Source organism: Danio rerio, chromosome 1 (assembly GCF_049306965.1).
Source record: "Danio rerio strain Tuebingen ecotype United States chromosome 1, GRCz12tu, whole genome shotgun sequence".
NCBI classification, from domain to species: Eukaryota; Metazoa; Chordata; class Actinopteri; order Cypriniformes; family Danionidae; genus Danio; species Danio rerio.
Genome location: NC_133176.1, coordinates 5,522,204 through 5,534,556, shown reverse-complemented (window position 1 = coordinate 5,534,556; position 12,353 = coordinate 5,522,204). Strand labels below are relative to the sequence as shown.

General features: G+C 37.7%; 1 long non-coding RNA gene and 1 other non-coding gene across 2 annotated transcripts in view; both read left to right on the top strand.

The window, feature by feature from the left end:
- LOC141384400 (uncharacterized) overlaps positions 1 to 12,353 on the top strand; it is a 68,493-nt gene that overhangs the window by 35,036 nt on the left and 21,104 nt on the right. The window lies entirely within an intron of this gene.
- On the top strand, positions 4,742 to 4,891 carry LOC137496058 (5.8S ribosomal RNA). The gene has a single exon (XR_011016145.1). It is a non-coding gene; the product is annotated as a 5.8S ribosomal RNA (ribosomal RNA).

Below are 12,353 nucleotides of genomic sequence, written 5' to 3'. Positions count from 1 at the left end.
AGTTAATTTTTTTTATCGATTGACAGCACTATATATATATATATATATATATATATATATATATATATATACACAAGTAGCAGTGTGCTATGGCTGTATATCAGCACTGGTGGGAAGCGTGTATTGGCATCAGGCCTTAGCTTAGTGCTGATATACAGCCATAGCACACTGCTTTGAGTGTGATGTTGCGTTTATACAACAGTTCGACGGCACCAATCTTGTACATAAAAAAAGAACATCAAACACAGAGAGCCTAAAACCCTTTTGTATTAGGAACTACTTTCTTCCGCCATTCAATCACATTCACCAACTTCACTTTAGAGCTAGTATTTGATTGATTCTCTATAGCATAATGTGAACTGTGCTTCTGGTGTGTGACCCCCTAAAGGTGATGACAAAACAGTAAATTTTGCTCGCATTTTAAGATTATAAGGCTGAACGTGACATGAAATGCCATCCGTCTACATAGATTTCTCACCAGACTGCTGTTGTGTTTGCGATAAGGAGGGACAAGGCTGTATGCAGCTTCTTATTCGTAGCTTCTTATTGACTCTATCCGGTCTACCATAAAAACTATGAGGATTCCATTTTTCAGCTTTTTATTCGCGTTTAAGAAAACACTGAGCAAGGGCTTATTATGCAGCCCTGGCGCCATTTTGTGAATAGACAACGTCAACCGTCTTTGGCTGCCGACAAGCTCTCAGAAATTGTAAATATTTTAAAATAGTCTCTATTCTTACAAATAAACTGCATAGTTGCAGTCTAAACAACTACATTCTCTACTAAAAAATCCTCAAAAGTATATTTTGTTGTCTAACAGCAGTAATATTTGTCAAACTGTAGTGTCTGCTTGTTGCTGGCTGTATGTGGGTGGAGTAATACACAAAGAGTAAAGAGGCTGTACGGATGCTGATCGTACTTAAATATATTACGCCTATCAGCCAATCAGATTCGAGAACCAGACAGAACTGTTGTGTGTATCGCAGCAATAATAAAATATCATATATGTCAGATTTTTCTAATATCATGTAGCCCTAATTTTTGGTAAATTAGTGGAGTTACTGCATAGTGAAACAATAAATTACAAGTTATTTTAATTTATTTATTTTAGTTTTTTTCCTCAACGGTAGCTCTTATAATCCCGACTCCATATTTCCGATCCTGCTCTGTAAAAAAATTTGGGTTACTTATAATCGATTTGTGTTGGGACGACATGACAAAATTAAGTTGGCTTGTTAGTTTTTACAAATTTAAAGGGATTGAACATTAGGCAGCACGGTGGCTCAGCAGTTAGCAGTGTCACCTCCCAGCGAAAAGATCAGTCGGGTTTGAGTCCCGACTGGAGCAGTTGGCTTTTTTTGTGTGGAGTTTGCATGATTTGCCCGTGTTGGCGTGGGTTTCCTCTGGGTGCTTCGGTTTCCCCCACAGTCCAAACACATGCTCTATAAGGGGATTGAATGAACTGAATTGACCACTGTGTGTGTGAATGTGAGAGTGTATGGATGTTTCTCAGTACTGGGTTGTGGCTGGAAGGGCATCTGCTGCGTAAAACATATGTTGGAATAGTTGGCTGTTCATTCCACTGTGGTGACCCCTGATAAACAAGAGACTAGGCTGAAGGAAAACGAATGAATGAACCTAAAATATATAAGTTGTCTTAAAAAAAAAAAAAAAAAAAAAAACCTCAAGAATTGTGCTGTTTCAGCTCATTTTAAATTAGTAGTTTGACTGTGCAATGTGTCTATTGCAGATGCTCCCATTGCGATATCGATGCTGAAGCGATATATTGTGCAGTCTGACCAGATGCACTAATAAATGTCCATTCATTTGCAGCGTGGTCTATTAGGCGGCGCTCGGAGCGGCATCAGATCATCACGCTTCAATGACTCATTGATTTTGAATTACAGGGCATGTTCATTGTCTGGCTGAAGCAATGATCTGATAAGACTGATCCACTTACATCACCCGGCTGACATCAAGACAGGCCTTTTGAATTTTTCAAAGTGAATATCTCATGAATAGGACACTCTGTTCACAGGAAATGCCCAGTGTATGGCAGCGACAACAAAAAAAAAAAGATCTTAAGACCAAAAATGTGACGCCACGCTGACAGCGTTTACAGTAGTTTTCCAATTGGACTGGACTGCTCACCACATCAGTTGAAGGATGAAAATAGGACACGAGTAATGAGATTAAAATGCACTGTGGAAAATGCATTTGTCTATTATTTTGGCGATGACAGTACTTTAATTGAAAATCACCTGCTTTGATCTGAGCAGATTGTCCAGAAATGGAAAGCATCTTGAAATGCTTTATTAATATTATTATCATTATTATTGTTTTTAATAAGGTCACATTAAATGTACTGTACCGTTTAAAGGTTAGGGGGCTGCTTGATTTCTTCAAAGAGTAATAATCTAATATTCTAATCATTCTAATACATAGGCTGCATCAATTTATTATTATTATTATTATAACCTTTATTTTACCAGGAAAGACACATTGAGATTAAAAATCTCTTTTTACAAGACCGTCTTGGCCAAGATTAGGCAGTACACAAGTCACATGAGTCCAACAGACAACAAACAAAAAACAATTTACAGTTAACATGAATCACACTGATAACTATTCAAAACATCTACAAACCTGTGTTTTAACCTCTAAAACTTTTATAGTCGTTTTAAAAGCATGTAGTGAAATCAAGTCTTTGAACTGCAACTGTGTTTGCAGATCTTTGAACGGCGGATAGGGACTGTGATTCAAAGCCACACCCCCTGATATCGCGAGCGCGCGGACCGCGTCACAACAGCCGACAGACAACCCACTAGTTCATGTCATTCGCCAGTTAGTTAGTGCCAGCGCTGTGCAGGAATTACATGTATTACTTTGCCACACTTGCATGCTATTTCAGAGCGAATATTCAGAGTAACGTTAGCGGTAAACAGTATAGGAAGGCTGTCATTGTTCAAAAATGACCCAATGTGAATATAAAAGCAACTTCAGCTCAATAAAGCAGGTTAGGCGGAATAGCGCTATTTACTGGTGTTTTGTTGTTAAACTAAATATAAATCTACATTATAGATGCTGTCAAAGAACCTTATGAAACTGAAAATAATCACATCAATCTTTCACTGGGAGATTTCAGTGGCTGAACAACACGTCTGTGCATGTAAGTCATTCATAACAACACAATCTAACATAAGCTTAGCCTGACTAAAATAGTTTAAAACAGAACATTACCTATCTAACAGTAATACTTCAGCCATGGTGTCGTTCTTCCTCCAGCGTGCTAAAGTAACTCCAATACTGATTCAGGATTTTCAAAAGTTTCAATGCAGCATTTGATTTCTCCCGGTCCGTCTCGTGACCGCGCGGCCGCTTTAAGGGCGAATTATACCTGCGCTTGGCTTTACAGTAACCGGCCCGAGCTCGGCTGTCCTTCGACGTCTCCGGCTCCGACTCGGCATCTGTGAGAGGCCTGCAGACGGGCAGGCAGACGTGCAGGCACTAATTGCGGATCTGCATGAACAGATGCGTAGAAGTCGGAATCTACATTTGTTGACAGACAGTCTGACCTGCCTATCGGAATTAAGGGAGGTGACGGTCCGACTCTGTTTAATTGGATGAACATTTTTTAGTTTAATGCTTTACCCTGAATATAAAACACATTTAGATCATTTACTGTAATCATCACTATTGGACTGTGAAGAGACTTTCAACCAGCACAATAAAAAATGTTTCTGAAGACAATCACCTACTGCTCCTTTAATCAAAAAAGAGGGTAATAACAAATATGACTTTTTGGGGTGGTCCAGAGTGTATTTTTAAGGCTTGGTTGTGTTTATAAGATGCAAAGCAATGTGTGCTCATGCTTCACGTAAAAAAAGAAGAAGTCATATTTGTTTATAGATCTTTATAGATATACAGCTTAGGCTTGGGCGGTATCCAAATTTTGATACCGTCAAACCTCCTCCCTATTTTACCTCAGTATCCGGTATTACCGTGCATTTTAAATAAAAAATATGATGTAAGGCTCAGACAGCGTCACCAAACTGTTGGCTTGTGCCTAAACCATTCAGAAACTGAATAACGTATATGTGACCATAGGGTCGCGGTCACCTGTTTGTTTTGTTTGTTTTAGAGATCTGTGCGGGACGCTCTCTCTCATACGCACACGCACACAAACGCACGCACGCACACACACAGAAAGAGAGAGAGAGACAGCACCAAGCGACGCACAGCACCACATTTCTCTCTCATTCACACACACACATAAAGAGAGCACCTAGCAACACAGAGCTTCACGCTCTCTCTCTCAGACCTCTAAGTTCGTATTTACCACATCTCCCTTCTCGTTCGGTCGAAACCGGAAGCACTGCCAAATTGCAGGTCACTTGGTTCGCGACTCGCCTCACCTCTCTTTCTCTTTCTCCTCCACACTTTCCGGTGATAACAATCCCGCATATGCATTTGTAGGCATTAAATAAAAAAATCTTTATAATTTAAAACTGGTCTCCTATTTGAGTGCATTGTTTTTTATGAAGGTATAACAATATTGAAACTGACACCATTGCTATTTGTAGATCCCGCGGTATACCATATTACCATATTACCGCCCCAAGCCTAATACAGAGGAGACGCCCGTCCCGGGGCTCTGCCGGCCGATGCAAAAATTTTCCCCCTCCCGTACCGTCCTTTGTCTCGGACCGTAACGATTGAAAGAACGAAACCAAGAGTGTACAACTCTTAGCGGTGGATCACTCGGCTCGTGCGTCGATGAAGAACGCAGCTAGCTGCGAGAACTTATGTGAATTGCAGGACACACATTGATCATCGACCTTTCGAACGCACATTGCGGCCCCGGGTCCATCCCGGGGCTACTCAGCTGACATGAAAACGACTATTCCTAGTTCCTCTGAAAGCCCGCCCTCAAGATGCTCTGATTGCTCAGCTAACATAATGTGATGTGATTCGCGGAATAGCTCCACATCACCAGGAAGTGTCAACTTGGCCAGCTGGGACTCCAACCAGTGACCTTCTTGCTGAGGCGACTGTTCCTTTAAATTTCACTTGAAGATGACCTGTATGTATTATTTTAATATCAATATATTTTACATCAAAATATTGTTTAGTTAGTTTTTTTTATGTATCAGTATCATTTTAATATTAGTATTATATTTAACAATTTAAAGCAATGACAAAAAATGAAATTCATGCCACGAGGCACCTTGTCTGGCTTGTCGTAAGATATTTCTATGATGTTAATATTTTCAGATATGACTCTGATGCCACTATTGAGCTAAGGCTGTGAGATTAACAAATGCTCCTGCCAATATTTTGATTTAACTGTTGTGCAAGTGAATCGAAGTGAAAAAGACAAAGCGATAATTAAACCTGAACCTCTCTTATGCATTTAAATCATGCCAGTGACAAAAAACAATGATAATTAAGTTGAACTATTGACTTTTTTTTCTTTGTTTAAGGCCACCATGATGAAATGGTGTTTGCAGCTCATATTTATTTATTTATTTTTATTATTTATATATTTATTTACATTTTTTTTAATATTATTATTTATCTTTCATCTCATTTTTGTTTACTTTCCGGGGGCAGCAGTCTTAGGAGAGAGCCCCAGACTTCCCTCTCCCCAGATACTTCCTCTAGCTGCTCCGGGGGGATCCCGAGGCGTTGCAGGCTAGCCGAGAGATATTGTCCCTTCAGCGTGTCCTGGGTCTTCCCTGAGGTCTCCTCCCGGTGGGACATGCTTGGAACACATAGGTAGGCATCCAGGAGGCATCCGATACAGATGCCCAAGCCACCTCAGCTGACTTCTCTGGATGTGGAGGAGCAGTGGCTCTACTCCAAGCTCATCCCGGGTGTCAGAGCTCCTCACACATCTATAAAGGTGCACCCTGCCACCTTGCGAAGGAAACTCATTTCGGCCGCTTGTATTCGAGATCTTGCCCGGTAACTCGAGAGGTTTGCCTTTCAGCTCAGCTCCTTTTTTAACACTACGGACTGGTACATCGACCATTACAAACATTATTGCTGCCGCTGCACCGATCCACCTGTCAATATTACATACCATCCTTACCTCATCCCAAGCTATTATTATTTATTTTATTCTTTAAATAATTTATTTTTATTATTTTTGTTTATTTATTTATTTTATATTTATTTATTATTATTATTTATTTGTTTTTATTTGTTTATTTATTATGTATTTATTTTATATTTATTTATTATTATTATTATGTATTTGTTTTTTTATTTATTTATTATATATTTATTTTATATTTATTATTATTAATATAATTTTTTATTTTTTTATTTTGCCATTTTATTTTATTTTGTCATTTTATTTTATTTCATTTTTTTATTTTATTTTATTTTATTTTATTTTATTTTTTATTTTATTTTATGCTTTCTAAGTTTGTAAAAATCCCACCATAAGCATTTGTGCTGTTTTGATTCCCTCCTTTTTGCTGTCTATGCTGCAGATATTGGCCACTTTATTTATCCAACAAACCTAAAAGTTATAACACACCATTGCACAAAAAGTGCATGGCAGATTGCATGTAACTAACCCCAATTACGAGCATCCCTAATAGTGACGCTTGCCACAGCCAGCCCCACTTATTAAACATCACTTAATGTGCATCTCCCCATTAACTCAAATTATCATATTGTGTTACAGTCTTGATTATGCAAACACATCACGCGCTGGATTTCTCTGGAGCTCTGGATTGGAGCCAGTGTTTACCGCTGCTTTGGTTCCACCACATCCTGCATGAGACCTGAGCACTACCATTAAAGGGAACCTATTATGCAAAAATCACTTTTATAAGTGGTTGTGTGGCAGCAGTGTGCAAATATAGCCAGTATGTAATGTATTAATTACATTTTTTATAATCATACTTGATAAAAACTGTGAAATATTAACTGTGATTAACATTCTTCCTTTGTACATGTCATCAGAACGGGAAATCCCCACCCATTAGTGACCATCTCTCCCTCATTAGCATAAACAGCCATGAGTACGAAGCAGCTGTCTGGCATTAGAGTTTTCACCTGCTGAAGATAATGTTTGCGAGTAAGAGGAATTATAAACTTCAAAAGTGTTGGGCAAGCTACTGGGAAAATGTTGTGAGCTAAGCTATTAGTTACTCAATCCAAGTTCTGTTTTAGTGATCAGTAAAACTTCCAATGAAACATATGCAGCATAATTGTTAAGTTCAGTTATTTACTGCATTTAGTATGGTATACTTAACAATAAACAAATTGTACTAGACAGCAAAAACATTTAATTTAAGAAATCAGGTATTGCACATCTAAAATACAACAGTAAGATATAGTAAAAAGCCAAATGAAGTAAAAGTTTTTACAGTGTTTTTGCAAAGCATCTTAAAATGAACCTTTTTAAAATTGAATATAACAATATGTAAAGTGTATGCATTTTATTTTATGTATATATACAGTTGAAGTCAGAATTATTAGCGTCCCTGACTTATTAGCCCCCCTGTTTATTTTTACCCCCAATTTCTGTTTAAAGGAGAGCAGATTTTTTCAACACATTTCTCAACATAATAGTTTTAATAACTCATCTCCAATAACTGATTTATTTTATCTTTGCCATGATGACAGTAAACAATATTTGACTAGATATTTTTTCAAGACACTTCTATACAGCTTAAAGTGACATTTAAAGGCTTAACTAGGTTAATTAGGTTAACTAGGCAGGTTTGGGTAATTAGGCAAGTTATTGTATAAAGATGGTTTGTTCTGTAGACTATCGGAAAAAAATAGAGCTTAAAGGGGCTAATAATTTTGTCATTAAAATGGCTTTTAAAAAATTTAAAACTGCTTTTATTCTAGCCGAAATAAAACAAATAAGACTTTTTTCAGGAGGAAAAATATTATCAGACATACTGTGGAAATTTTCCTACTCTGTTAAACATCATTTGGGAAATATTTAAAAAAATAAATAAATCAAAGGGGGGCTAATAATTCTGACTTCAACTGTATGTATGTATATATATATATATATATATATATATATATATATATATATATATATATATATATATATATATATATATTGCGTAGGTGTTATGTATATATATACGGTGTGTGCATGTCAATGCATATGTAAAGGCTATTATGTGTGTGATTGTGTGTATATATCTATATACGCATGTACGTGTATGCTTTTTTTATCCGAGTATATATTTAGTTGTTTATTTTGCTTTGTCTATACATTTTTTTTTATTTGGTTAATTTTACAATGCTTATTTATTTATTTATTTTTTGTTTCTTGTGAAGCACTTTGAGTTGCATGTATGTAGGAACATTGCTATACAAATAAAATGTATTATTGTTATTAATAATAATAATAATAATAATAATAATAATAATAATGATAACTCCTATATACTCCGGTATAGTGTCACTCGATGACCCTCGAGTATCTGTCAGAAATATCTACTGGCTGGGATTGACCTTTTTACAGTGTCTGCTATAATGTTAATGTTGTTTTCTTGTGTTTACTGTTACATAAATTTGGCCGTGGTGTAAATGCACAGTACAGTTACGACCTTATTGCCACATTATATTGTTGTCTTCAGTGATTTCCTGAGGATAAATACCAAAAAATAACGGAACTGGAATAACTACTGGAATAACTACAGCATGACATATGATGACGAGATGACATGTGATGACGTGTACAGGTGTTGTAGATGTGTGTCATTTCTTATAGGGATACATTTTGAAAGCCTTCCCCTTCTCACTCTGTTTCAAGGGCCAAGGAAGAGGTAGAGATACAAAAATAGAATTGGGATTGGCCATTAGTTTACATCTTGTAAAAATGGGAATAATAGGTCTTCATTAATTCAAGCTGTAGGACTGATTTTAGATCAGTTTGAGAGAAAAAAAACAAAAATGTTGCTAGAAAAAGATCCAACAGCCTGGTTTGTGTGCGTTTGCTGAGCTCCCGGCTTGAACTCTACTTTTTTTTTCTGATTGTTTAAGGTTTAGCGAGGGTCTGTAGACCATCAGCACTTCGTATCTGCCAAGTCTGGTCTGTTTTTAGTTTCAGACTTTAAGTTACGGCTCAGGGTTTATAAGCACCATAAAGGAGATGGGGTCTGGAAGTCATCCAGATGCGTTGAGCTTATTTGGAGATCCTGAGCATCTGATACTAATTTCAGCGCCAGGATTGTGTACAGTAACTCATGAGGGTTAGCTGCGCGTGTTCACAAGACATGACAAACACAAAAGTATGTACAGTTAAAATTGTTAGTACTTCTGTGAATTTATTTTTCAGATATTTCCCAAATGTCTAACAGAGCAAGGAATTGTTCAAAAATATCAATCTGTAAACATGATTTGTATTTAAAATGAGGAAAATAAAGATGCGTTATGAATGTGACAAAAAAGTCTGCATGTTTACAGTATACAACATACTACAACATAACCCAAAAGAAACAATAATAATCAAAAGGATAAGAGTTGGATCTCTATAAAACGAAAATGATTGATTTAATTTTATTTAATATTTTCACATTTATGAGGAAAAAAGTGTCATTATGAATGTGACATCTCTCCGTTATGGATGTCACGCATGTGAAATTGCCACGTGTGTGACTTTGGGAAATCAAATAGAATAGTTTGAAAAATTTGACCGATGCATTTGAGTATTTCTAAAGCGCTGTAAAATACTTGCTTGCCCAAAAAACCCAGAAACGATTTCTGTATTTTGGTAAAAACTTAATTTTTTTCATGGCAAGGTTGACAATTGCAAGGAATTGATCATATTAGCAAATCACAGGCAGTCCTATTTTTCCAGAAAAACTTAACTTGATTTTTTTATGCTTATTGTTTAATATTTAATGAGCACTATAAATATATACTGTGCATATGTACTTACATACAAATAGTACATGCATACATAAAATATTGGCAACATACATACAATCTTAGCATTTTGCCAATTCGTGTGTATTAATTAAAGAACATTTCTGATGTTGTTTGCCTTTGAAGTTTTTTTTTCAATTCTGGAACTACGGATATATATTTCTAATGATATTGCAGACAGTATTATATAACAGTATGATCACACTCGATGCATTTTGCATTACAAATCTATACATGACTAGTTTTTCCTTCTTTCTTTTTAATTCTCAGATGTAAAGAGATTTATTATCATGTATTATTTTTTATTATTTTTTTATTGTCATTCATTCATTTATTTTCTTTTCGGCTTAGTCCCTTTAATAATCCGGGGTCGCCACAGTGAAATGAACCGCCAACTTATCCAACACGTTTTTACGCAGCAGAAGCCCTTCTCTGGGAAACCTCCACACACACTCATTCACACTCATACACTACGGACAATTTATCCTACCCAATTCACCTGTACCGCATGTCTTTGAACTGTGGGGGAAACCGGAGCACCCGGAGGAAACCCACGCGAAGGCAGAGAGAACATGCAAACTCCACACAGAAACGGCAACTGACCCACCCGAGGCTTGAAACAGCGACCTTCTTGCTGTGAGGCAACATCACTACCTACTGAGCAACTGCGTTGCCAATTTTTCATCGTCTAACAAGAATATTATTATAAATCTGTTATACATATTAAAGGGATAGTTCACTCAAAAATGTAAACAAACTCTCAATTTACTTGCACTCAATCTGATTTACTACTTTTATGAGTTTTGTTTTGAAATGAATAAATACATAACTGTAACCACTGACTTCCATAGTAGGAGAAAACAAATACCATGAAGGTCAATAGTGACAGGTTTTCAGCATTATTCAGTATATTTTCATTTGTGTTGAACAGAAGAAAGAAACTCAAACAGGAACAAATGAACGATGATGGCTGCAATTTCAGTGTGGTGCGAACTATCCCTTTAAGACTAGCCTGTCTGGAAAACCCAGCAGATGTTGTCCTACAAACCTTTGAGCTCAATATGCCATTCAGCTTTCTTTTCTTCTTATTCTTCTTCTTATTCAAAGACAATAACATCTTCAAATACTTCATGTGTTTTAGTACTAAGAATGACTTCCCAGCACTTGGACATGGCACACAAAATCCAGCGGTAGCCTAATGATTCCCTGTCGTCTTCACCGTGGGTCTTGAACTTGTTATTTTGAGCGACGCCGAAGTGATGCAACAGTCTGAATAAAATAAAAACTGCTATTTTCAACCCATCAGTCCAGGCTCATCCATGTATTCATCACACACAAGTGTCTCTGCATTTACAGGGAACTAGAAAGCGTAATCTGTGACAGGTTCGGAAAAGATCTCGTACGTCTAAAAAAAGGCAGAAGACCTTGTCCCATATCCATGAAGGCTTGCGGGATAAGTGGGCTGCTGGTGTCAGCCGTGCGTTCATAGCAGTCTGGTCTGCTGGGAATGCCTTTTTTCTTTCTTTTTTACACTCATTTATCGGCGTAAAGCTCACTCATGCCACAAATGCTTTGACTTGTGTTTATCCATTCAGAAGTGAAGCCAGTCCGTCTGCATGGTAAACCATCTGCTCAAATAAAACTCGCAAAATACTGATAGAGGCAGAAAAAGGGGACACAAACATGTCCTCGCTACGAGATATGCAATAAAACTACAAATGCTTCATTAGTCTTAGTAATAAAATAAGGACACTTCCAGGAGGCGCTCGGGCTGGGGATATGATGCAATTTAGCCTTTGCTTGGAAATAATTTTACTGTTTAAAATATTTATTTAGGGTACCACGATGGCTCAGTGGTCAGCACTGTAACCTCACAGAAAGAAGGTTGCTGGTTTGAGTCCTGGCTGGGCCAGTTGGCATTTCTTTGTGGAGTTTGCATGTTCTCCCTGTATTGGCGTGGGTTTCCTCCGCGTGCTTCGGTTTTTCCCCACAGTCCAAATGTAACCCCCGCTGGTCCTACATCACCCAACTCGCTCCGAGCTGGGATCGAACCGGCGACCTTCCGCATGGGAGTCGGTTGCTCTGGAGGTTAAAGACCATGGCCTCTAGCGTCTGTTGCTAGACAACCTTTGGAGGTCAGAGGAGTCATGTTTACCTGCACATCACCTACTAGCTGCCATCTGTTTCACTCACCCTTATAAACCTCACTCCCATCCGGGTCACGGCACCAATGTAACCTCGCCAGTCCTACATCACCCAACCCACTCCGAGCTGGGATCGACCCAGCGACATTTCGCATGGGAGTTGGTTGCCCTACCAAGGAGGCTAAAGACCATGGCCTCTAGCGTCTGTCGCTAGAGCACGTTTAGAGGTCAGAGGAGTGAGGTTTACCTGCACATCACCTACTAGCTGGCCACACTCACCCCTCTAAACCTCAC